Raw genomic sequence first — 26045 nt, forward strand, 5'->3', positions numbered from 1 at the left:
ACTTCACTGTCATATGACTTAATTTGTCATTTGTAATATTGCTATAATATTATTATCCACCTCAAAGGGTGGCATGATTAAATGCTTATAAGGCCTTTGAACAATGCCTGTTTATGCTGAAAGTATGCACTGAAAGTCAGCTCTGTTGTTTATATCCTTATTAGCATCGCCATAGTAAGAATTTAGTTTTTCTCCCAATATTCATTATCAGATGACAAGGGCAAAATAATGGGCCACCAGAAATTTGAAGCCAAAAATTAAACCTCTCATAAGATCTTCACACTGAAAATCCCTCACATTCCCTTTTTTACTTCCCTTTATGGCTCTATTGAGAAACGTAAAAATGTCTCAAAGTCAACGATGGTTGTCAAGATTCCCAACTGGACCAGAACTGGGAAACACCAGTAAAATCCTAAGCAAAAGAATCAATTAATTCATTTGATTTCTGCTTCAGAGAGCTTTGAATAAGGCATTACACTCCTGGACATTTAGTGGATCTAAATCTCTCGATCTTTGGATGTGTGTCTTGACTGATTATTGTAAAAGGATGATTGCAACCTGGAATAGATATCTCCCTTCTGAAAACAAGTATTTTTTCCTACCACTGGATGTCACTTGATTAAAGAAACTTACCATTACATTTTCCCCATCAAAGCAAGCAGGTGAACATAGCAAAATTGGGTGGGGGTGAAGGGGTAGGTAGGATTGGAGAATACACAGGGTAAAACATTTTAGCAATATTAGAGGACAAGTCTGTGTTTCTTCCTCTTTCCTTTATCAATTCGCTAATTCATTCACAAATATTTTTTTAAATCCTTCATATGTTAGTTGCTGTTCTGAGACACCGCAATGAACAAGTGAAAAGACAAATCCCTGTGGTCATGCAGTCTACAGCCTAGTAGGGCAGGTAGACAACAGAAAGTTGCCCTGTTGTGTGATACCTTCCAGGAGAGGGGAAATACACCATGACACAGTAGCTCATAGAAGCAGCACATTACCCAGGTCTGTGGGAGCAGAAGACACGCCCTGAAAGCAGTGAGATACCTAAGATGAAACTTAAAGGTAAAAGTTAGGTGTTAGCTGCAAGGCTACTATTTTTTAATTGAGGAAACTCCAACTTTAAAAAAATAATGTAAGCACTAGCAGAAAGGAGCCAATAGAGAAAAAGAAGTTAAAATATCAAAAAGAGAAAGTACAAAATCAAAATCAATACAATAAGTTCCCAAAGTAAAGGGAAGGCTAAAATACAGAGAGCTTGTAGAGGAGATACATCTCAGAAAAAAAGAGGCAGAGGGGTGGATAAGAGAGAGACTTGGGGTAGCACAGAAAGATTCCTAGCAGCCCTGAGGATACAGTTGATGTTGGAAACCATGAATATGCTGTAAAGAAAAGGCATCTTCTTTTATGTGCCCCTGAAAAGCCAGAGGAGCTTGGGTACTTTTTGTGCTTGTAAAAAGGTGTTTTAAAAACACCTCTCAGGGCCTCTGTACCTGCAGAACCTACATAAAGACATATTCAGAAAAACTTCAATACATTCTGATACTTCTGAGAAGTTTTGTTTTAATGGAAGATAACCGCTAATAAATCATCTAACCCAGACATTACAAAACAGAACAATAAAATATGATGCCTAGAAGGCACTTCATTTCCTCATTGAGAGAGTTGCCCCAGGCTGCACAACCTATCAGGGGCAGAGCTCAGCCATAAATCCTATCACCTGACTACCAATCCAAGATATTCTCATGCGTTTCCATTTTTCTCCACCAGACAGTTCAAGAGATCATTACACTTCCATTTTTTTCAAACTTGAGTCACTATTCTTCTACACAACACCAACACAACATTACAAGAGGTTCAAATTTAGTCAGTCAGCCAGTTGCCTTGCCCACCCTAAGTAATGGGCTGAACTGACCATTGGTTTTGGTGTCACACTGAACCCAGCCTTAGTGCTGGCCATCAGTTCCTAGTACAGTCCCTAGAAATTAAACAGATATCATTTTTCTCCCTGAAATCCTTGAAGTCAACATCACTGAATGATAAAGAAATAAGGGGAGGAAACAAGAAGTTCTCAAGTGAGATTGAGCAAGAAGGCTGAAAACTGAAAGGTGGAAGCTTACTCTCAGATCTTGAGAAGACTTCCTTCCCAAGCCTGGAGGGATGACATGACATCTTATAGGGGAGATGCCCATGTCTTAAGGCAATGAGGACAGCTAATACCTCTTCCTCTCCCCTTTTATTTCTGACTTTCTGATCATTAGAAAGACAAGGCCAAGAGGTGCTCCTCTGTCTTATGCCCTAAAGGCAAGGATTTTAAATGAAAGCTTCTATTTCCTATCCAGTTTCTAGGCAAAGGAAATAGGATGGGACTAGCACTGCACACCCCCTCCAAAAATGTGGGAGATAAGGTTTCACTCTGACCCTTCACACATGCTTCCATTTCCCTACTATGTCATCTGCCCAACTTTAGGTCTACCTCCTCCTCACTTCCCATTAATACTAGGGTCTTCTTCCTCTCCCTAAGCACATCCAAATCAAAGTTCTTCCTCTGCCATATATTACATCCAAGCCAAGCATTAAGCAAAAGCAAGATGATAAAATGCTTTCGCACCATGTAATGTACACATTCTTCACATGCAGTGTTACCTTATCTGGGATACAGTTTGTACCGTGATTGTAGACACAATTTAAGAGCTAGACAGGCCTGGGTGCAAGTTCTGGCCATGCCACTTTCTAGCTTCATGACCATGGGCAAGTGACTCAATTTCTTCCTCGGTAGAAGGGAGACATAGGATATCTGCCTCATATGGCTATTATGAGTAATAAATGAAACAGTATGTATAAGGTCACCTGGCAGATGAGAAGCATTCAATAAATGGTAATTGTTATTTCTAATTGTCACAATGCAAACAGAGTTTTAAATTGCCATTTTATGTAAAAGTCATATGACTTGCCCAAAGTCACAAAGAACAACTCATATCACTTCCACTAAAACCTTCTGCTATTATTCTTTAATCTTCCTAGTAGAACCAATATTTTAAGTTAATAATAATGGTAGTAATAATAATAACGAAAAAGATGCCACATGAGGAAATTGAGGCAGAAAGGAGTGATTTGCTCAAAGTCAAACAGCTAAGAAGTAGAATAATTAACAACCACACCTAATTAATTGGGGACAGAATCCATGCTCTTAATCTCTGCACTGTAAAAGAGGTGCTATTTCATTCATTTATTTCTATATACAATTTGTAGAACTATTGTTTTCCAGACACTGTGCTTTGTTTGGAAACAACAGAATGTATAAAATAGTCCTTCACACTCAGCAGTCTGCAATCTAGCGAAGACAAATTACTGTACAATGTCATAAATGTTGTTTTAGAGGCATGAAGAAGGTGCTTCCAAATCACGGAGACACACTAACCATGTCTGTCCCAATCAGGGAAGTCTTCACATAGGAGGTAACATTTGAGGGAAGTCTTGACTCAAGATGAAGAAGGAGAGACAGAGATATTTCAGGCAAAAGGAACACCATAAGTAAATGCTTGGAATTCAAATGTGCAAATGTCCTGGGGCCATGACAAGTAAAGCATGGACAGATTTTAAGGTACATCAATGAGGGAAGTAGGAGAGAATGGTGGAAAGATGGACAAGAAATGCATTGGAAAGGGCCTTATATGTTAAACAGAGAAATCTGAATTTTATTCTTGGCATGAAGGGAGGGAAAACAGGTTTTTAAGTGGCAGTGTGGAGAACTACGATCCAATTAGGACAATAATCCTGGAAGACTATAGACTGTGGCAGGGACACGTTATTGGCAGGTCACCCAATTAGCAAATGATTTATAATGTTCTAATAAAAAAAGTTACTTTCAAATATGATTGATGACTTAGATGAACTGGAGAATTTTTAAAATATGTATTCTTAAGCCCCACCCAGGACTAAATGAGTCAAAATACCCAAGGGTGGCTTTGGAGAATCTGACTGTGTGTTGTGTGGAGCTTGTGTGTGTGTGTATGTGTGTGTGTGTGTGTGTGTGTGTGTGTGTGTGTGTTACTTTTCAGCTAATTCTGAAGATCAGCAAGACTTGGAAACTACTTATCTTAAGAGAGAGAATGACAGTTGCAATCCAAATAGAAGCAGTAAGAATAAGGAGAGGCTGAATTAAAGAAACAATTCTGAATTAGAATCATCAGGAGTTTGTAGGGAGGGCAGTTGATGAAGGAACTCTTTTGTGAGTCCCAGGAGATACAGGAAAGCTGCCTCCTGGGATGTGAAATGAGACAAGAGGCACTAGGCAATCAACATGACAGTCTTACATTATCACTTTAACTCTAATGGCATATAGTAAAGACTCACATTTTATACATTAGAAGAAATGCCACCCTGCCCTAGCTATCTACTCTTCTCTTCTTGCTCCTCTTTATCTCTCCAGTTCCAAATTAATGTCCCTACTAAAGCCCAAATTTTGTCCCTGAAATATTACCATGGCTGTTAAAAATTTGTTTTGCAAGCCTGTCAATTAAAAGATCTGAATCAGAATGAATGTATGAACCCAGGAAATTAGCTACTATTCCCTGACCTATTTTTCCTATCTCAGTCTTATTTGATTATTCGAAGCAGACAAGTCTATTTTCATCCTTTGGCAAGCAGAAGAGGAGGGTGGGATGGAAGTTATATTAAGTAAAAAGTAAGTACGCTCTAGTGTGTACTTGAAAGCCTTTCTATGATAAAAGGACGGAACTTAGCCCAGGAAAGTCACAATGTCAAGCTTAAATGCTTTCTCTACCGGTGTGCTTTAGGGAGGAAAAAAAAAAGCACACACATAACCTGGAAAGCTGGCCAGGCAATTATTACTAACGGAGAGTTTTATGAGACAATATCACGGGGAAGTACAATGTGACTAGGTCAAACCACAGACTGTACAAAAAGAAAAAGAAAAGATGGGATTATAGAAACAGGGACAAATAAAGTTGGCAATGAGCAGGCATTAGCTTAATTGCTTAACCTTTTCTTTCTACTGCAAGTGTAAGTGGAACAAAATGTCCCCTCCAGTCTCCTCAAGACACCTAGTGTTTAAAGGGAAAATAAGGAAGCTAGAGGCATCCTGGGGCAGGAGAGGGAGCTGATCTCCAAGGGAGAAGTCAGGTCTACTCAGTAACGGATGAGATAAAGTGTATAACCCCTCAAATGATGTATTTCAGCCTTTCACCAAGTCCAAAATGGCAGGTGGTAAAGCTCTGACCCCAAAAGAAAACAATTTGCACTGTTTGTGCTGGTGGGAGGATTCATGGAAGAATGGTTACTTTTTCTTCATGCTTTGTAGGCACCATTAGAGGTCACTGGGAATAAACGCATGCGACAAAGTAAGAAAGTCTGGTGTGGCAGCTCAACTCTACAGGCAACTTGGGGATCTAAAGGCTGTGGATTCTAATTTGGGCTCTGCTACTAATTTCCTTTGGGACCTTCAAAGAATGTACTTAATATCTTAGAGCTTCAATTTCCTTCTCTAGAGAGTTGGACCTTAACTTTATCAATAAATGATTATGAAGCATGTGTTTCATTCACGCCCACAGAGCAACCTATTCCATGGGGTTATTCTCAAGAGCAGCAAATTAAAATGTTTCTAACCACAATTAGCTAGAATACCTAAAATAGAAACATAATGGAAGATACATGCTTAATTATTTCTAATCATAAAATGGTGGCTTTTTTTTTCCAAAATAATAATCAATCTCAAATGAGATGCAATGTTAACGCTCTTTGAAGAAACATGAAGCATTATTCAAATGTCATTATTATTTCTAGGTTTAAAAAAAAAAAAAACTCTTAAATCCTGAAGGTACACGCTACTCTCCAGTGAAGACTTTTATTTAATCAATCTTTATCAATTTCCTTCCTTATGTCCTGCATTAACTAGGCACAAAGAATGGAAAAGTGAACTGTGAATGCTCTTCCTTTCTACGAACAAAGATAGGATCCTTCCCTGCTAGGAAGAAAGCTGTGCCAATAGAGGTCTGGTTGCTTTCTGCTCCCCAGGAAGTTTCTCCAAGGTTCTTTATCATCTTGCATCTGACACTAAGAACCTACTCGAGTCGAGGTTATTTCCAGAATATTGAGTATTATCAAACTTTCATTATCTTGGATGTTCACTGAAGCTCTTTTCCCACAGCTGAGTAAATATTCCTCCAACAGAACGCCTGACAAATGAATTGTCTTGGCTCTAAAATGCATTTTCACGTCACAACCCAGACAAGTGTGACAATTTCTTCCTCTAAGCTCCTCTTTTGAATAGTGCAGCATGGCTCAAGGCTTCACCACCTTCCTCACCTTCAGGATTTCCAAAGGCAAAATTTGCCATTAATAGAGAGTAGCTCCTCTCATAGGAGGGAGCATGTCCTGGCCTGGAAAAGGAAAGTCGTTTAACCTAGAGGATCAAGCAGTACACTCTAGAAAGCTGAATTCTGATTCCATTTCTGCTCCTGAGATAATCATAAGATAAAAGTCTACCCCTCCTTTGTCTTCCTATGTGAAAGGAGAGATTGTAATACCTCCTAAAAATCTCACTATAATTTAACAAACTTACTCCCAACAGAATGCATTTTGAAAAAGATTTAAATAGAGCAAAATTGTTTTAGTACAGAAATTAAATGACTTTGGTTGGCATCTGAGACTAACCCAATTTATACAATATTATACTTAAAGTTACTAGTGCTATTGTCAACTTGTTGAATTTAAGATGCATTTGTCATTATTTTGACTGATGTGTTTGTTGCGCTACTTTTACAAATATAGTTTAGACTTAATTATATAGGTCAGCCTTGTACCTTGCCTTAAACTTCATCTTTACCTGCTTACTAAATTCATTAAAATGCCATTTTTTACATTTATGCCTCACTCTAGACCAGGGTTTTGTACCTCAGCATTGTTGACATTTTAGGCTGGATAATTCTTTGCTGGAAGGCTGTCCTGTGCATTGCAGGATTTTTAGCTACACCCCTGGTCCCCATATATTAGATGTCAATGGCACCAACTTTACCAAATGTCTCCTGGGGGGAAAAATCCCCACCTCCCAACTTGAGAATCACAGCCTTACAGTTCGTTTCTAGCCATTTAAGTCTCTTCCAGAACTTGCCTTTCCTGCTCTGAGGATAGATAATTCTTATCCAAAAATCTCTCCCACTCTATAGCCCATGCATGAGATACTCTGTAAAGTATCTGAAAGAGACTTAGTCCTTTGAAAGTCTCATCATTTTAGAAAATATCAGGCTAGGAATGCTTAAATCAATTCTGAGGTAAGGCTTGTAGATGAGGTTTAGATAAAATCAAAGCTGACTAGAAACCTTCACCACAGCTTAAAATGAATCTTACCCAAATCTTTTAAGAAAGCACACACAAAAAAAAGTTGTGCAACCTTTTCAGAAACCATCACTCACTTCATATTGTCTTAATCTGATTTCAATGAGAATTAAAGAGCAGGGAACTACTGCCTGTGTGTCAGATCCCATATCATAACTCTCTTGAATTTTTCTAGCAAAAGTAGATTCTTTTTATATACCATAACTGACTCTGTGAGGCAAACTTGTCTGATTTCAGCGTAACTGAAAATATTTTCCATGTACTTTCTCCCTAACACCAACTCCAGCTTTGTAAATCTCAGATGGTCCTTAGGAGGCTATGATGTGATTTTAAATATTAGAAAATTTAGTATTTTGAGAGCTGATATAATCTGTTTAATGTTTACCTATCACATCCAAATTTCCAAACCTTTTCAAATGAAATTTTTAGAGTGTTTCCTCCAATCAATTGCCAAGACAAACATGGCTACATTGAGGGAGAAAAAGAGGATAAAGAGATTTCTACAGTTCTGGGTGCTTTCCACCTCTACCACCTGATTAGGCCTGAAAATAAGGGGAAACAGTTCTTTTTTGCCTCTTGAAAAAGTGAAATAAATCTCCTAGTTTTAAATACCATAGGGAGGTACAATTGTTTTATGCATTAAAACTTCCATAAATTCTTTAATTCCGTTAGTAAACAGTCATTTTGTTTTCTAAGGTAAGAGGTAGGCAGGTAAAAGTATGAGAATTAAAATTTCAATTCTTCGGTCTCCACAACCTATCACAAGGCATTAGCGAACAAGAGCTGAAACTGTGTGCTTAAGCCCAGACATGTATTGTTAAATGTGACATGCTCAATTTATCATTAGTTATGAAGTGAAAACGGATGAATACACATTCAATTTAGTTCAGCTGCTTTCTTCATTTATCACACTCTTTCATCATCCATCATCTTCCCCCACTCTTTTGATTTGAACAAATAACACACTTTCATAAGTTTAATCTAATTAATCATAATTGTAAGGTAATGTTCCCTTAATGAACCATACATCTGATTTTATAAAGTTTGTTGCAATTTTAATAAAATGTGTTCTAGATAGAATCTACAAATGTTCACTTTGAAGTCCAACCACCTAATCATTCCTCTTTCTAACTATGTTTCTCAATTCTGCGAGGATGTGTGGGCATGCACACACAATCACATACACACGCACACTCTTCTTTCTAGGGTTGATGAAAACATAACAATACCAAGAGCGTATTGGTCTTCTTTAAAACAACTATTTCAGCAGATAGAAAAGTAGTCATCATTTTACGATGTAAGATAGGAAGTTGAGAAAAGTAATCGAAATTTGGGGGAAAAAGTAATGAGGAATGAAAGGATTTCTCCACCATTATGAATGTGAAGATAAACCTAGAGTGTGAGTACAAAGACCAATGCAGAAGTATGAAGAAATTGTCACTTGTGGGTAGTAAATTATGTTAAAAACCCCCAAACCCCCTCTTTCTAATAAAACTCAAAAGAGAATCTCATAGGAGAGATGATTGTCTAAAAACCATGGTAATCACATTCTTATTCTCCATATCTGAGCATGGGAAAAGAAGAGGCTTCATCTGAGCTTTATCGAGCTTTGGTTTAGGCAGCAGAGAATCAGAAAACACTTATAGTCAAAAGAAACACTAAATGACTGAACTCATTTCGTCTGACTCCCTTGCTTTACACAAAAGACTGAAGCTATGAGAGGTTAAGGGACTCACCTGGGGTCACAGAAGTAGATGACAAAAGAATCAAGACCAGGACAAAGGCCTACCACCTCATCTTGCATTCATTTCCATACCACAGATCCATCATCTGTCATCAGAAACTCCCTGTTTGATACCAGTTGCTTTCCATTTTGTATGAAAATAATTTGGCATGCTTTAGAAAATTATATATTCTCTCCTTAGGGCTATCCCATAACATTAATATAAATTAGCATTCTTCATAAGTCAAATGTCCCACAGACACTATCCAAGGAGAAAAAAATAAAATCCTCCACTGCAGCTCTCATTATGGTCTTGCAGAAGATGGGGTACCTTGTTCCACATATGAGTGTTGCGTCCAGCCACATGTCCTTGATTTCCTGCTTGGTGGAAAGGCGTGGAGCTTTCCTTGGCTGCCCAGCTGCTCTTTATAATCCCTCTCACTTGGTACCTGTCTGCTTCTTTGCAATTTCATTAGTGACACTGGCACCATTTGCCCTAGCTTTCTCCTTGTGTTCCTTACATTCTTAGCCTGTGAGTTTTCTCAAATGACTTTTCTCCACATGATAGCAAGACAATGGCCAAACTGAAGAATCCATTAACATAAATATAAAGAATAGGACCTAGAAGTCATTCCCTCGCATTATGGTTTAAGGGCTAGAACCATCCAATAATCCTTACAACCACCTTGACAAGATGGTCCTCTGCCCTAACGCTGACCACAAATATCATTCATTATCTACTTTGGAACATATCTAATTAGAGATCAAGGCACAGGGAATTATCACACACACAAAAAAAAAATTACAAGTATCACTTCACTCATTCATTCATTGCTGGTGTAAACTGGAAATCTCCAGGCAAGCAGATCAGTGAGGCACTTAGCCATACCTGTCAGAACCTTTACATTTTAGCAGACCCTTTGAAAGAAAATTTCCAATTCCAGTCATTTATTCTAAGTAAATAATCAGTGTATCACAACTTGAAAGTTTTCTACATCATTAAAACAAAATAGTATTGGCCACTCAGCATATTATAGAATAATATTAAATGACCTAAGGAAATATCACATAACATTAGATGAAAGCAACATAGTCATAATTTTTTTTTTTGGGTGCATGGTCCGGGAATCGAATCCAGATCTCCCTTATGGAAGGTGGGCATTCTAACCACTGAATTACCCGCGTACCCCACAATTTTTTTAATGCAATAATACTGCAGTACTGTTTTCTAACCAAGGCTATCTTTTAAAAAAAAATTATCAATATATTGCTTTTATAAATAGATTGGATAAATATGCATTAATTTATGTAATTCATATAAATATTATTATATATTATATACAAATAATCCATATATGTCAAAAATATGGAAATTATAATTCATTAGTTCATCGTTTAAGTTATGATCAAGTGTTTAATTTCTCTCTTCTGTGAAAGCAGGGCTTTGCCTGTCTTGTTAACTATTATATTCCCATATTTTGCATATATCTAGAGAGAAACAGACCAATGAAAAGTTATTTTCATTCTTTATACTTATTTATAGCTTCTAAATGTTCTACACTGGGTATGTATGCATTCCTTTGCTTGAGAAAAGAAATAAACATATTTTGGTTGTTGCTGTTCCCAATACTTGTTGTTTTACCTTCAAAAGTCTTAATTCTGAAAGGCTCTCCTAAGAAACAGTCACAACTAAGTCCTAAGGAAATTAGGGAAAACTTCATTCGTCTGGGAGATCACTAGAAATTAGATAAGAAATTTACATATTGTAAAGCAGATAAGAGCACTGATAAGCATTTTTAAGGTGCCTTTCTTTCAAGCAATAGTTTGAATTGAACAGCTACTATGTACCAAGCATTCTAAAGGTCCTTGGAATGGAGGAAGGAGATGAATAGAGTGAAAAAGAACTTTTCTGCCTCTAAGGAAATTAAAATTTTATTGGAGAAACAGGGCCCATAAGCATGTAATTCAATAAAAAACAAAAACAAATGCAATACAACAGAACTATAACTTAAATGCTGTGAAAGCAGAGAAAGGGGGGATTAAATGCATCTGGTGGGGGAACAGGTCAGAGGAAGCTCCAAAGAGCAGCTGACACCCTTATAAGATCTATAGTTGAATTTTGATAGATGGAGAAGAGAGAGGTTTTTCTACATTTAACCTTGAATTAGAATAAAACTAATTCCCGATAGCCTGGCATTTAATCACTGCGGAATCCAAAGGCCAAGCGGACTCACTAAACATTCAGGGACAGATTTTTTGTCTAACCCAGAGGGCATGCAGCAGCAACAACAAATTACAAACTTTGCCCCATTGTTGGATGCTTGTCCAGCACTCACCTGCCCAGCCTACAGAAGAGCTGCGACAGGTTCTGGGCATTCAATTTATTTTTCTTCAAAGCGTTTGTTAACACCTGATTAGCATATCTTTATGTGTTTATTTGTTTATTGTCTGTTTTTCCCCTACTAGAACGGAGGCTCCAGAAAGACAGGGATTTTTGTCTATTGTCATTGCTCTATACCCAGCATCTGAAACAGTGCCTAGGATATAGTAAGCATTCATTAAATATTCATTAAATGAATGAATGTTTTGTCTTGTGTTGTGACTCATGACAGGCACAACCACCATCAGTACCACACCCAGCTGAAAAGCCAGTAAGATGTTGAACTCACGATGCATGACCCTGCAAGGCATGTGGCTTTGACCCTGCAAATTCAGGAGATTTCACAGGCTAAAGTGCTTTCAGAGGCCCTAGAGAAGATGTTGGAGGGTCTTGTTCAAGTCCCTAAGAAAGCCCAACAAATTAATTCATTTCCTCATTCATTCATCTATGCTTTCATTTGACATAATTACTGATACTTTTAGCATCAGTTAGGTTTAGCTGACAATAAGGAAGTGGGAGCGCTGGGATGTCACTCCAACTTCACCCAAAGGCCAACAACCCCAGATGAGCTAAGGACTGCAGCTCTAGCATTTCCTTGCATGTATGCATATATATCCTGCAAAAGAATTGATTTTTGGAATACTAGAGGAAATTCCAGAAATCTATATTTTTTAATTTCAACTGAAGTTTCCTCCCCACAAAATTTTCAAGCACCTTCTTCTAAGTAGAAAAGACAATAATGCACTCAGAAAATCATATCTCACGAGACATTGGAAACTAAAATGTAACCTGGTAACTGACCACTAAAGAGGCATCTTAGAACATGGTAACAGGTGCTTCAAAGCTCAGCATGATAAATCCTACAGGTCTAAATCACTCATAGACTTCTAGGATAGGATCCACCTTATACAGCTGCTTAACTGTGCTCTCCGATGACAATGATAAATGGGGCAGTAAACTAGTGTCACTTACAGAATAAGTTTCCTATGTTCTTGGGGCTCAATTTCTCATCTGAAAAATGGAGGTACTATCTATTACACAGGATTATAGTGAGAATTAAGTTGAGTAATATTTTATTTTTATACAACAATCCAAGCGAAGCCCCCAAATTGACATTCTTATCTTAAACAATGTTACATGGGGTGTTGTGGGTTCTGAGAAAGAACAATTCTGACATTAATTTCCTAGATAAAACCTTGGGGAGCTACTTATACTTCAGTTTTCTTATTTGTAAAATGGGCAAGATAATCCATGTCCCCATGCTCTACAAGGTATTGTACAGAAAGTGGGAGCAATTTGAAAAGTGTGGTCACTGCCAGATGTGAGTTGTTACTATACATCTCAAGGAAATATTGAACTTGAGTCTATTTTTTAAAAGTAACCACATACCTTACCTATTCATAAACCCTTCCTAAAACTTGATCAAAATTTGTAATGTGTTAAACGTCAACAGATAAGCCTGGAATTGCACATTTTTTTAAGACTTTAGCAAAAAGAAGCTTCAAAGATTTAAGATAGTAACAGTTGGGCAACTCTATTAGTACTTGTCTCCTTTGCAAGGATTGACTGATAGTATTTTTTAAAAATTGGAAATGAGATAAATAAGGATATACAATTTAACAACAATCTTATATATTTATATAAGGCATCATTGTCTGTTTTCACATTGATTACTCTCCTTTCAGCCTCTCAACAATGCCATAAAACTTTTTAAATGATGTAGATCCACAGATACTACGTAATTTGCCCAAGGTCATGGAACTAGCAACTACCACCTGAAAGCAGCTTGATCATGAACAAAAACAACTCATTTTTATTGCGTGTTTATGGTGGGTCAGGTACTACTTTATGCATTTCACAGATTTAATTTATCTCATATTCCCCCAAACCTTCTAAAGTGATCATTACTGTTTTCTAATTGAGGAATCTGAGAAACAGAGAGGTTGGAAACTTACCCAGAGTCACACAGCTAATAAATGATAGAGCCAGGATTCAAATCCAGAGATACTCAATTACCCATCTCTAACTCCACCAGTAAAATGAGTATACCTGACAGTATTATTGTGAGGGTTTTAAAAACTAGTATATGCCAAAAGTGTTTAATTCCACATCTGGCACTTGATAAATACCAAAACATTTTAACTGTATCAACTCTAATGGAGCAGATCTTCTGATTTCTGGCCAGACTCCCTCCCCGGCCATATGCTAAAGCTCATCTTAGACTATAGATGGGGTTGTAAGTTTCCAATAAATATTTACAAGATGATAGGAGAGTCAATAAATTAGAATGTAATGAGAACCTCCAATGAAATTTGGGATGCTGAACTCAGCCAAAACTATAGTTCATAAAAGGCTTATGTTTTTCTCTGTATCTACAAACACACAAGGAGTGGAACTCAACCTTTTTGAGCAAAATGATGTTACCTAGACTCATTTCTGTCAGTCCAGAATATCTGGTCACCTCTGGGTTAACTGAAGACGTAGCTTTATAATCTCTCTCCTTAATAAAATGTTCCAAAGTAAAATAATGCAGACTTCCTATTGATCTTAGAATGAAAGAAAGAAAAATCAAATCTAAAATTTATTTGCAAGTATATCACTGTGCATTTGAAACTGTTGTATATCCGGAAAAGCCATGTTCTTTAATCCTGATTCAATATTGTTGAGTGGCATCCTTTTGATTAAGTTATTTCCATGGAAATGTGACCCACCCAATTGTGAGTGGGACATTTTTATAAGGTGGTTTCCATGGAGATGTGTCTCTACCCATTCAAGGTGGGTCACTTACTGGAGTCCTTTAAGAGGGAACCATTTTGGGAAAAGCTTCAGAGCTGATACAGACAAGAGACATTTGGAAGTACAGGGCAAAAATGCCGTTGGGGAAGCCATATGAAATGAGAAGCCAGGAGAGAAAGCTAGCAGACATGTGCCTTCCCAGCTGAACAGAGAAACCCCAGACATCATTGGCCCTTTCTTAAGTCAAGGTTCTTTCTCCAGATGCCTTAGTTTAGACATTTTTATGACCTTAGAACAAATAAACTTGTAACTCAATAAATTTTAAACTTTATAAAGGCCAACCCAGTCCTGGTATATTACATTTCCCACAGCTTTAACAAACTAAAACAATCACCTACAATAATGCCTGGAATTTAGAAGATACTCCAGATGAATTGAGTTAAATAAATGAATGGATTAATGATACAAATTATCATACTTTGTTAAACTCTACTGATATTCCTCATGTCAAAAAAAAGCTAGAGGAGGTTTTGTTTTGGTTTTTTTTTAGGGGTGGACTGACTCTTTTATCACTCTTAATTTCGTTGTTTTTTTTTTTGGTGGGGGTGGTGTTGGTGCATGGTCTGGGAATTGAACCCGGGTCTCCTGCATATAAGGCAAGCATTCTACCACTGAACCACCTGTGCACCCCAACTCTTAAATTCTTGATATTAAGAAATTTAACATTTAGATAAGCTCAAATATTGTCAGGGCAGAGTTACTATACACAAACAAACAACTCTACTATCTAGGAAAATACATTATCTTATTTTTGGTCCGCCACACTGATTTCCTCTGCAGGAGGTCATATTGCAGAAATCATGAGCATTTTATATACTACTATACCTTAATATTCTAAATGTTCTTGAATCTGTAGTAAGTCTAAAATTTTATTTACTCCTACCTAATCCAGACGTTGTTATTATATAGGTCAATAACACCACTTTCCTGACTTCTGGGTATATGGACATCACAGTTTTAACGCTGTTTATTTCTAAATGATGGAATTTTACCTATTGTTTTAGTTCGTATTTTTTGTTTTGCTGGAATTTTATGATAAACATGCAATTTTATAAAAATGAGAATTGCATTATTTTTGATGATATTTCCCTAACACTACTATCATTTATTCAATTATTCAAAAATCATTCACTAAACACCTACTATATACAAGGAATTTTGTTATGAACTTGGTGTACGAAGATGAATAAGACATGGCCCCTAAACCTTAAGGAGCATGCAAGATAGAGATGGGGAGACAGACCTATAAGACAATAAGATCAGTAATGTGCTACATGTGCCCGAGAAAAAAATATACAGGGCTCTGTGGAGGGGAGGGAGTGAAGAGGGAGAGTTAAGTTACCTGGGAGAGGCAGATTAGAGAGCTCCATAGAGGATGGGGTCCTTTATCACAGAGCAAAGCCGGTATCTCCTTACCCGCCTCCTGCCTCAATAATCTGATTAGTTAATGCCCATCTTTGTCCAATTTTTATAAATTCAACAACTCTTCAAACAGGCTATATTTCACCTATGGAATAGCTTTGACCTAAGAACATCCACTGAAGGAAAAAGGATGTATGATTCCAAGTTGAAGAAAGGACTCAGGAATAACCATTTGGGTTATGCCTCTTGTGCTGGTTTTGAAAGATACATGTACCCTAGAAAAGCCATGTTTTAATCTTAATCCCATTTTGTAAAGGCAGCCATTTCTTCTAATCCCTTTTCAGTACTTATGTTTGAAACTTTAATTAGATCATCTCCCTGGAGATGTGACTCAGTCAAGAGTCGTTGTTAAACTGGATTAGGTAGAGATGTGTCTCCACCCATTCTAGGTGGGTCTTGATTAGTTTACTGAGACCCTATAAAAGAGTAAACTTTTTGGAGAAAGGGAGATTCTGAGAGAGCAGAATGACATAGCCATGACAAGCAGCGAGTCCACCAACCAGCAACCTTTGGTGATGAAGAAGGAAAATGCCTCCTGGGGAGCTTCATGAAACAGGAAGCCAGGAGAGGAAGCTAGCAGATGACACTATGTTCACCACGTGCCCTTCCAGATGAGAGAGAAACCCTGACCGTGTTCACCTTGTGCCCTCTCACTTGAGAGAGAAACCTGAACTTTATCGGCCTTCTTGAACCAAGGTATCTTTCCCTGGATGCCTCTGATTGGACATTTCTATAGACTTGTTTTAATTGGGACATTTTCTCGGCCTTAGAACTGTAAACTAGCAACTCATTAAATTCCCCTTTTTAAAAGCCATTCTGTTTCTGGTATATTGCATTCAGGCAGCTCGCAAACTAGAACATTTCTTTTCTGGGTTCCCTACCACAATCCAAAGAAGCTAGTGGGAGGTGGTTATAGGAAGGCAAAGTTACCAATAAATTGTTAGGAGAAAATAAAGGGATGTTTTTCTTTCTTTCTCCTTAAATGATCATGGTTGGTGAAAGAGAAGCCACAGCCAAAAATCAAAGACTAAGATTTTTATGAAGTGATGCAGAGCTGTGCAATGAACAGGATCACAAAAAAGTCACGTAGCAAGACAAAGAAAACTGCAACCCAGTCAATTTGCATGAATTAAGTGTCATCCTTACTGTTTATAGTATTCTATTTGCAATTTCTTAATGTTCATGGAAAATTTGCTAATTTTTCTATGCTACCCCCAGTCTGAATCCTACTCTTCAGGCCATCTTCTCAGGGCCAACTACAGATTGATGTGGCAGGAGGGAAAGCACAAGGAAAAACCTAAACTCCAAGACTCCTCCACCTTGCCACTGCCCAGCACTGGAGTCACAGATTGCACACTGGGACCCTGTTCCTTGGCCACACCACATACAGAGTCATCATCTTGTCCTGCCTGGAAGGAAAAAGCGCTCAGGAGACTTACTCAGGTATAAATGAATTTTCAGTTCCTTCATGCATCTGAAACTCATTTATTGTGGTTTGGAGCTATGTACCCCCAGAAAAACATCTTCCTAAATTTAACCAATTCCTGTGGGTGTGAACCCATTGTAAACAGGACCTTTTGATGAGGTTACCTCAATTCAGGTGTGGTCCATCCTGGGTCTTAACCTTATTACTGGAGTCCTTTATAAGCAGAATGAAATTCAGAAGGACAGAGTGAAGAAGCCATAGGAAGAAAGAAACTGAAATTCAGTGGAACCCAGAAAAGAGCAGAGAGACTAGAAGAGGCCTCCATGTGCATTGCTATTTGACAGTGGAGCCACGGACCAAGGATTGACAGCAGCCAGCCACAGAACACCAGTCTTTGGAAGGAAAGCATCATCTTGACAATCCCTTCATTTAGGCCTTCTCTTAGCCTCAAACCATGAGCTAATAAACTCTCATTGTTTAACCTAACCCTTGGTTAGCCAAGAAAACTATATCATCATTACAAGCTCTTATCTTTTCTTATAGGAAATGAGCAGCAAAAGAAAGGATCAGGAGCCCTGGTAAGATGTTTCAGGTCCTCTGTCCATTTCTTCTTACTGCTAGGATTAAAAATCCTTAGAAAATTAAAATAGTTCTGTGGTAGACACCATGTATAAGTGCTCAACATATATGCCACCCTCCTTCTGGTATATCTTCCTGTACTGCAAAGCCTGAAAAGCTAAAAGCCCTGATTAAAAACCACTAGGATTCTGGAGGTGATTTTGGTTTGATGCATGCAATGGACTTGCACACTATCTGGAGGGCAGAAGTGAGGTGAAGGCCATCTTACTGCTTTCTTCTGCTGTTTCCACTATTTCTACAGATGAGCAAGCCATAGAAGATTAGCAAAATCTCCCATCATGAGGTAGGTGAAATCCAAAATTTTCAATCACAGAAAATGCAGGTTTGCGTTATGATGAGATTAATGTGATAATGGGACCAAGCCCACACAGCAAGCCAGCTGGGAAGTTCTAAGTTGGCTGCACAACTAAAATTTTGTCTGTTTCAGCTCAGATTTGATGTCAACAGTCACAATTTTTTCTCCAGCTTTGACCTCAATGAGCTAATAACTGCCTGGTACCTCCAGGAGAGTGGCAGCAATGCCAGGAATATCTCAGTTAGTCAGTGGCCATCTTTCCCAGCCCTATCCAGAGAGATTCAGTTAAGAGAATACCGAGGATGCAGGGCCTCTCCCTGCACCTCCCAAACTCTCAAAGTAGGGTTGGTTGGCCCTACCCTACCATTACATCTCCACCTGCCGAGAACTTTAGCCCACACCTATTCTCAAATAGGATGAAAATCAATCATCTTACATCCATATTTGCATGATTGTGGGCCACATACCCATAGGTTTTATTGAATATGATTTTCCCATGGATGTATGAACAGAAACCCTAGCTATCACTAGCTCTGTGGGCCTTAAAAGGTAAGGCATGGGCATCTGATCTGCCATTGGGGATTTAGGCAGGCACAAGACAGTTCTGCTGACCGATACGGTAGTGGTAGCAATCAGAACACAGGACTTCATCACCAGTTTATCTGCAGGAGATCTCAGCTTCCCTTGCTGAACTGCTTTTCTAGTCTCTTCCCCAACCTCCTTTGTAATACCACCACTTGCCAGCATTGTTAGGGTCCTGCCTAGATAAGGCAAACCCCTATTTATTTCAAACCCCCCCCCCAAAAAATAGGACATCCATGAAGGTGTCCTTATTTCATTTCTAGGTCATTAATTACTCATGGTTTTATACCTTAGGTACATTGCTTTACATGTATGTCTGATTGAACCATTTGAACTGCCATTTGTCTAGGGCAAAACAGTGAAACACTGGCAATTCCATATGGGTCAACCTAATACTTTAATAGATTTTTCTGGGTTAGCCTATGGATAATATGCAATATTATCTACATAGTTCCAAATAACTGATTTACTGATTTACAAATGAATTTCTGACAAATATTTCTAGACTAACTTGTAATATGCCTCAGAGCAAGTGTTTTATTAATCTTTGTATTCCTTATAACACTTAAAAGAATACCTTAGACATTGACCTGCTCAATAAGTGTCTCCTAAGGAAAGGAGAATGCGGTTCTTTATATCTATGCCTTGTAATTCAAAGGATAGAAGGCCTTAATTTAGAGATAGAGATCGAGAATGAGATAGAACTCATTCTAATTGAGAATAAAATGTACTTATAATAATTTCAAAAGCATGGTAGTAAACTGTTCTAGTTTGCTAATTGTTGGAATGCAACACACCAGAGATGGATTGGCTTTCAATAAAAGGGAATTTATTTAGTTAACATATAGTTCTTCAGAAGAAAGGCAGCTAACTTTCAACTGAGCTTCTTTCTTACATTGGAAGGCACAGAGTGATCTCTGCTGGCCTTCTCTCTAGGCCTCTAGGTTCCAACATCTTTCCCCAGGGTAATACCTTCCTGCATCTCCAAAGGCCTGGGCTGAGCTGCGAGTGCTGAGATGAGGTCTGCTGAGCTGCTTGGGCTGTGCTATGTTGGGCTCTCTCATTTAAGCACCAGCCAATTAAATCAAACATCATTCATTGCAGCAGGCACGCCTCCTAACCGACTGCAGATGTAATCGGCAACAGATGAGGTTCACATGCCATTGGCTCATGTCCACAGCAATAGAACTAGGCACCTTCACCTAGCCAAGTTGATACCTGAATCTAAATACTACATAAACCTTTTAGATTTTAATTGTAAGTAGCTCAAACATCCAAGCTACCCTATTTACCCAAGATAGCCTGCCAAATACTTGCTTAAATGTTCCATGTTTCAGGGTAACCAGACCAGGCCAAAATTCTCTCGTCCATTCCTGTAGGGTTGGGGCCTGTGTTAGTTTGAAAGCTACCAGAATGCAGTATACCAGATATGGAACAGGTTTTATTAAAGGGAATTTGTTAAGTTTACAAATGTACAAAGTTTACAAAAACTGTAAGTTTATAGTTCTAAACCTATGAAAATGTCCAAACTAAGGCATCCAGGAAAAAATACCTTAATTCAAGGAAGGCCAATGGGTCAGGAACACCTCCATCAGCTGGCTAGTCATGTTGCTGGCATCTGCTGGTCCCTTGCTCCTGTGCTCTGTTATTTTCAGCCTCTGTTCCTGTGGGGGTTCTTCACTTTGCTTCTCCAAGGCTGGCTTTCATCTCTTGGCTTCCCTTAGATCTCTCCAGGTTCTGGCTTACTTAACATCTTATGGCAACATCTGCTGGCTCGAAGCATCTCCTGACATCCATTTTTCTAGTCTCCTAATGTCAGCATCTGTGTCAGTTCTGCTCTGCTAACTCTGCTCTATCAGCTCTGAGGCTTCTGTCACTTTTGACTCTCCAAAACGTTTCCTTTTAAAGGATTCCAGTAAGCTGATCAAGACCCACCTGGAACCGGTGGGGTTACATCCACATCTAATCAAAGGTCACACCCACAATTGGGTTTCACATCTCCATGGAGATAAGATAATCAAAAGTTCCTGCTGTACAGTATTGAATTGGGATTAAAAGAAATGGTTGCCTCTGCAAAAACAAATCAGGATTAAAACATGGCTTTTCTGGAGTGTATGATATTTTCAAACCAGTACAGGGCCAATCTGGGCCAAGTCCCTGGTCTGAGAAGAAGTGGAAGACAAAGGTATAAGGTTATCATTCACCCATATTGAATTATCTCACAGAGAATTTGCAAATCTTTGAAGGATAGGTGGGTGATGGATAGAAAGAAAGATAAATGGAGGGATAATGTGCTCCTATGAGAAAGAAGATAAAGAACAGGAAGATATGAAACATGTCTGATTTTTCTCTGCACTGTCTCCAATCTCACAGAGCTCTCTTTTTTAAGAAATATTATCTGTGTTATCCACTTACCTAGATGAAGTAACTATTTTAAAGCATCCCCCTCTTAACAAAGCCCAATTCTGCTGAGCACACTCTCCTAAAAGCAGCCTGAGCCCTGATGATTACTAAATAAGAACATAATTAATTATTTCTTCAACTGAATAGTCTTGAATCCTACCACAAATCAATCAGTTCTTCTAGCCTAAGAAGCTCTGACTCTATTTTAGCTCAATGAAAACAAAATCAATGAAGGCCAATTATAGCCCATCTCGTTAGAGTATGCAAATGGTGAGCCATACAAATGTGTGGCATTTGCCTCCGAGGTGACTGGGGAGCCAACCGTGGATTGCTGCTGGCCCCTAGCTGCTCAGTTTGCACAGTACGGGCAAGTCTAGAGCCTACAAATGGGAAATCAAGGGCAAGCTTCCTTCATTCATTCTTTAAGAAATATGTATTCAGAGTCTCCTACGCAGAAGTCATCGTGTTGGGTCACCAGGGTTCTGCAGGCATGTCTAAGGGCACATCACTGATGTTTAAGGATTATTGATCTATATTCTGGTATATAACATTCTGTAAGCTGGGCTCCTTATAATTCATAAGCCTGCAGCCTGATTATGTTAGTGCCCAGAAATTTCTGAGCAAAAATAATACGTATGCCACAAAGGGCCAGCTAATCCTCAAGGACAGCCACAGGGATTAAATATGCATAGAATACTGAGAGGATGTAAAAGTAAGCTCACTTTCTCTCAGGTTCCCCCACACCCACTACAACCTTGCCACAAGGCGGAAACTTCTACTACTGCTACAACTCTTTTGGGTTAAGGCTTTACATCTCTAGAAAGACCTTATTAAAATGCAAAGGCATTAGATGGAAAGGGTAGGTTACTTCCTCAAACTTCAGGTGTTTGCGTATCCGTGCTCACTTTTTTGTCATATCTGAGTCCTTTGTGAAGTATTACCTATATACCAGGTTGCAGTGACTCTAAACTACTCTGAAGTTGAGACTTTCTTGATCAGACCACAAGGTGTCAAGTGAAGGTGTGACACCGTTATGAGCACACTGTCTGACATGACTCACGAGCATAGCAAGAAAACATCCATTGTATGATGCATTTTAATTCCAGAAAGTTTAAATACTGGAGGAAAATGTGAATCTTGGAAGCTAAAAAATAAAGTATTACTTTTTCCTTTAATTCAGCTCACTTTTCTTACTTAATAATTTTTTTTTTGTACGCTGTATGACGGGGTTACATTTCATTATTTTTCCATATAAGTATCCCATTATTGCAGCATCATTTGTTGAATTTTTGTTTGTTGTATTTTGTTTTTTTTTGCTTGTTTGTTTGTTTTGGGGGAAGTGCATGGACAAGAATTGAACCCGGGTCTCCTGCATGGTGGAAGAGAAGTCTACCACTGAAGTATCCTTTACCCCCCTAAAAAATTTTTTTCTTTTTTTTTTTGCATGGGCAGGCACCAGAAATCAAACCTGGGTCTCCAGTATGGCAGGCGAGAATTCTGCCACTGAGCCACTGTCGTACCGCCCTAAATTTCTTTTTAAAAAAAATTTTATCACTGCCATAGAAAACCAATATCACTGACATAAATAGGAGGTAATTGTGTAAATAAATTCAATGAGAATAAAATAATTTAAAATTCTAACTAATATAATTAATCAAAGTGTACACTTTTAATTTATGCCCCCTTTCTAGTGTGTATGTTATATTTCAATACAAAAAAAAAAAAAAGGTTAAGAAATAACTCTAGCCAGGTCCTCCAAGGCTTTGTTTAAAAAAAAAAGAGAGAGAGTGAGATCAGAAATTGTTAGAGGCATTAATAACAAGTTAGTACCACAATAAAATTTTAATGGATCAGAAAGATTTGAGAAGAAATTGAAAGGGGAGTCATAGTCACTCTACCTGTGTCAACGTTACATAGTACCATGTTCATATACTACCAAAAATGTTCTCCTCATACCATTATACCCACGGTGTCACTCATTAAGAGAAACTTAAAAACCACCATTAACCCCTTAGAATGAGTTTACCAGAATCAATAAACTGTTATTTTGGAAAGCCTAGTAAAGGACCCTAGGTAATGGAACAGAAGACAAGTAAGCTCTAGCTGGGATATGGAGAAGGAAAAATAGGGAACTTTTCCCTTGGACAAAGAAAGCAATCCAAGAGAAAATATCAAAGTGAGCTGGGAGGAGGGTACTTAACTGCCAGGAAGAGGCAATATACATACCCTGGTGTGTTAGTTTGAAAGCTGCCGAATACACTATACCAGAACTGGAACAGCTTTTTTTTTGGAACCACTTTTAAAAAGGGGAATTTAATAAATTGCAAGTTTACAGTTCTAAGACTCTGGAAATGACTGAAATATCCAGGGAAAGATACCTTAATTCAAGGAAGGCCAATGCGTCAGGAACACCTCTGTCAGCTGGGTAGTCACATGGCTGGCATCTGCTGGTCCCTTGTTCCTGGATTTCGTTGCTTTCAGCCTCTGTTTCTGTGGAGGGTCCTCACTTTGCTTCTCCGGAGCTGGCTTTCATTTCTTAGCTTCCCTTGGCTCTCTTCAAGTTCTTGCTTGCTTAACATCTCATGACAATGTCTGCTGGGCTCCAAGTATCTCCAAACATCTGTGTCTCTGTTCTGCTGAATTTTCTGTCTGCTCTCTCTGTCAACTCTGAGGTTTCTGTCATTTGTGGCTCTCTCCAAAATATCTCCTCTTTTAAAGAACTCCAGTAAATTAATCAAGACTACCAGAATGAGTGCAGTCACATCTCCTTGTAATCAAAGGTCAAACCCACAACTGAGTGTGTCATTTCTCTGTGGATATAATTTAATCAAAAGATTCCACCCTACAGTTTCAAATCAAGATTAAAAGAGAAGCCTGCGCCCACAAGATTGCATCAGGATGAAAGCATGGCTTTTCTGGGGTACATAATATTTCAAATGCCCAGCACACCTGGGCATCTGGGAAAGAGATGTTCTGAGGTGCGTCCATGGAAAAAGGAGACAAAAGGGAAATTCAGAAGAACAAGAAACAAGTCAAAACTTGTTTCAAAGAATTTAGCAATTCTGGCATCATACCAGAATCCCCAGTGAAATAGGCACCTGTTTTTCACTAACTCTTGTCAAATCATTGCCCCTCTGCTTGGTCAAATCACAGAGGGCCTATGACAACACAGGAAAATAGTATTTTATGGGTTGAATTGTGTCCTCCCAAAAAGATACATTGAACTCCTAATCCCCATATCAATGATCATGATCTTATTTGGAAATAGGGTCACCACAGATGGAGTTAGTTAAGTGAAAATGAGCTCATATTGAAATAGGGTGGCCTTAATCCAATATGACTGGTGTCCTTATAAGAATGTGAGAAGGGACACCGACAGATACGAAGCAGACAACCATGACAAAACAGAGGCAGAGACTGAAGTGCTGCGACAGCAAGCCAAGCTGAGGATGGCAAGCAAGCACCAGAAGCTAAGAGACAAGGAAGAATTCTCTATATTCAGGACAAGAATTCAGAGGGAGCCTGGCCCTGCTAATACCTTGCTTTCAGACGTCTAGCCTCCAGAACTATGAGATGATAAATTTCTGCTGTAGTACTTTTTTATGGCAGTCTTGGGAAACTAAGACTTGCTAGTTTAGTTCTTCCTTGGTCTAACTCTCTTAAATAATAAATACCACCCCCCTCATGATCCCCTATGGAAAATATGAAGAAAATTAGTCAAAATCATTTTCATGTTACTCCTCCTTATGTACTAGCAGTCTTCTTTCTAAACAAAACAACCCCACCTAACATGGCATATGGCTACTTAGATACAGAGGACTTGAGACGTGAAGTCTGGTTGCTCCAAGCCAGCCTGAGGTGGAAGTTGGTATTCTTGACCAAAATGACCCAGGAAAAGAGCACCCACTATTGCTCTTTCCTCACTTATTTTCTTCCATTCATCATTTCATGGCTCTTTTCTTGAACCTCCTCATCTCTTTTAACATACAATGACCATTGTTGGAAATTATATTCTAAACAAAGATTGACCAAAGCCAAACATCGAGAAGGTGTCCTTGCTCTTCTCATGTCATATTCCTGTTAATATATCTCTCAATCACGTTCCCTTTTTAAAATAATATTACAAATTGCTGACTCATATTCAGTTTATGGTCCACAAAAATTCAGCCAGTTCTTTTAGTATCACTGGATGCAAATTATCAGGGCCTGCACATTTGGATGCAGGTTTCACTTTTTAAAATGTGTTTCTCCAAATTGTCTTTTTTCCTGTCATTCTCCTAAAGCATACATTACCTATTTCCAGAGTCGCATTCACTTGATCTTGTAGAAAGGTTTTGTAAAACAACATTGCATGCCCTGTGGCCTTTTGATGTCATCAGTGAATCTCTTGCTTTCCTATTTAATTAAAGGACAACACTCTGCTTTACTTTTTTCTTGCTGTTAGTAGAGTGAAAAAGAATATTCTATTTTGCCTTTGTAAGTTGCATCTCATTTCCCGCTTTAGTAATTCTGACCTTACTTTTATAAATCTTTCTACAGGTATTTGTCCTTGATGCTTCAGCTTTCTCCAGAATTTACTTGGTTTCAGAAGCTTATATTGTTCTTTGATAAATCAATCATAGTGTCTCTACTTTTCTAACATTTTTAGACATGTATTGACTCTATTCTCTATTGATCAAAAAAATTCTGCGAATATTTTTTACTAAATATAATCTCATATTTATGCAATAATTGAAAGAGATCAAAGGGAGGACCCCACATGAAATTTTCTTAAGAAAACGTATTATGTTGTTGCTGGAAGTTTGTTTTGTTTTGTTAACACTGAAGAATATATGGTCACTTTTATTCGAAATGTCTTCTGCCATAAATTCCTTAATACTTCCTTTTTCTAAAAAATCTCAAAAAAAGCTACTCAACATTAGCTCCACCTACCCAATCCAGAATTTGTCCTCACAACCCTTTTTTCTGCTCTTAAATTCATCCACTTGCCACTTAAGTCCATTTCCTCCTATAATATTGTCACCAC

The 26045-nt window shown here is 38.2% G+C and overlaps 1 non-coding gene across 1 annotated transcript; it reads right to left on the reverse strand.

Moving 5' to 3' along the window:
- Positions 1 to 14807: 14807 nt before the first annotated feature.
- Positions 14808 to 14878, reverse strand: TRNAI-UAU (transfer RNA isoleucine (anticodon UAU)). The gene has a single exon. It is a non-coding gene; the product is annotated as a tRNA-Ile (tRNA).
- Between the last annotated feature and the right edge of the window lie 11167 nt (positions 14879 to 26045).

Source organism: Tamandua tetradactyla, chromosome 24, assembly GCF_023851605.1.
Source record: "Tamandua tetradactyla isolate mTamTet1 chromosome 24, mTamTet1.pri, whole genome shotgun sequence".
Classification (NCBI taxonomy): Eukaryota; Metazoa; Chordata; class Mammalia; order Pilosa; family Myrmecophagidae; genus Tamandua; species Tamandua tetradactyla.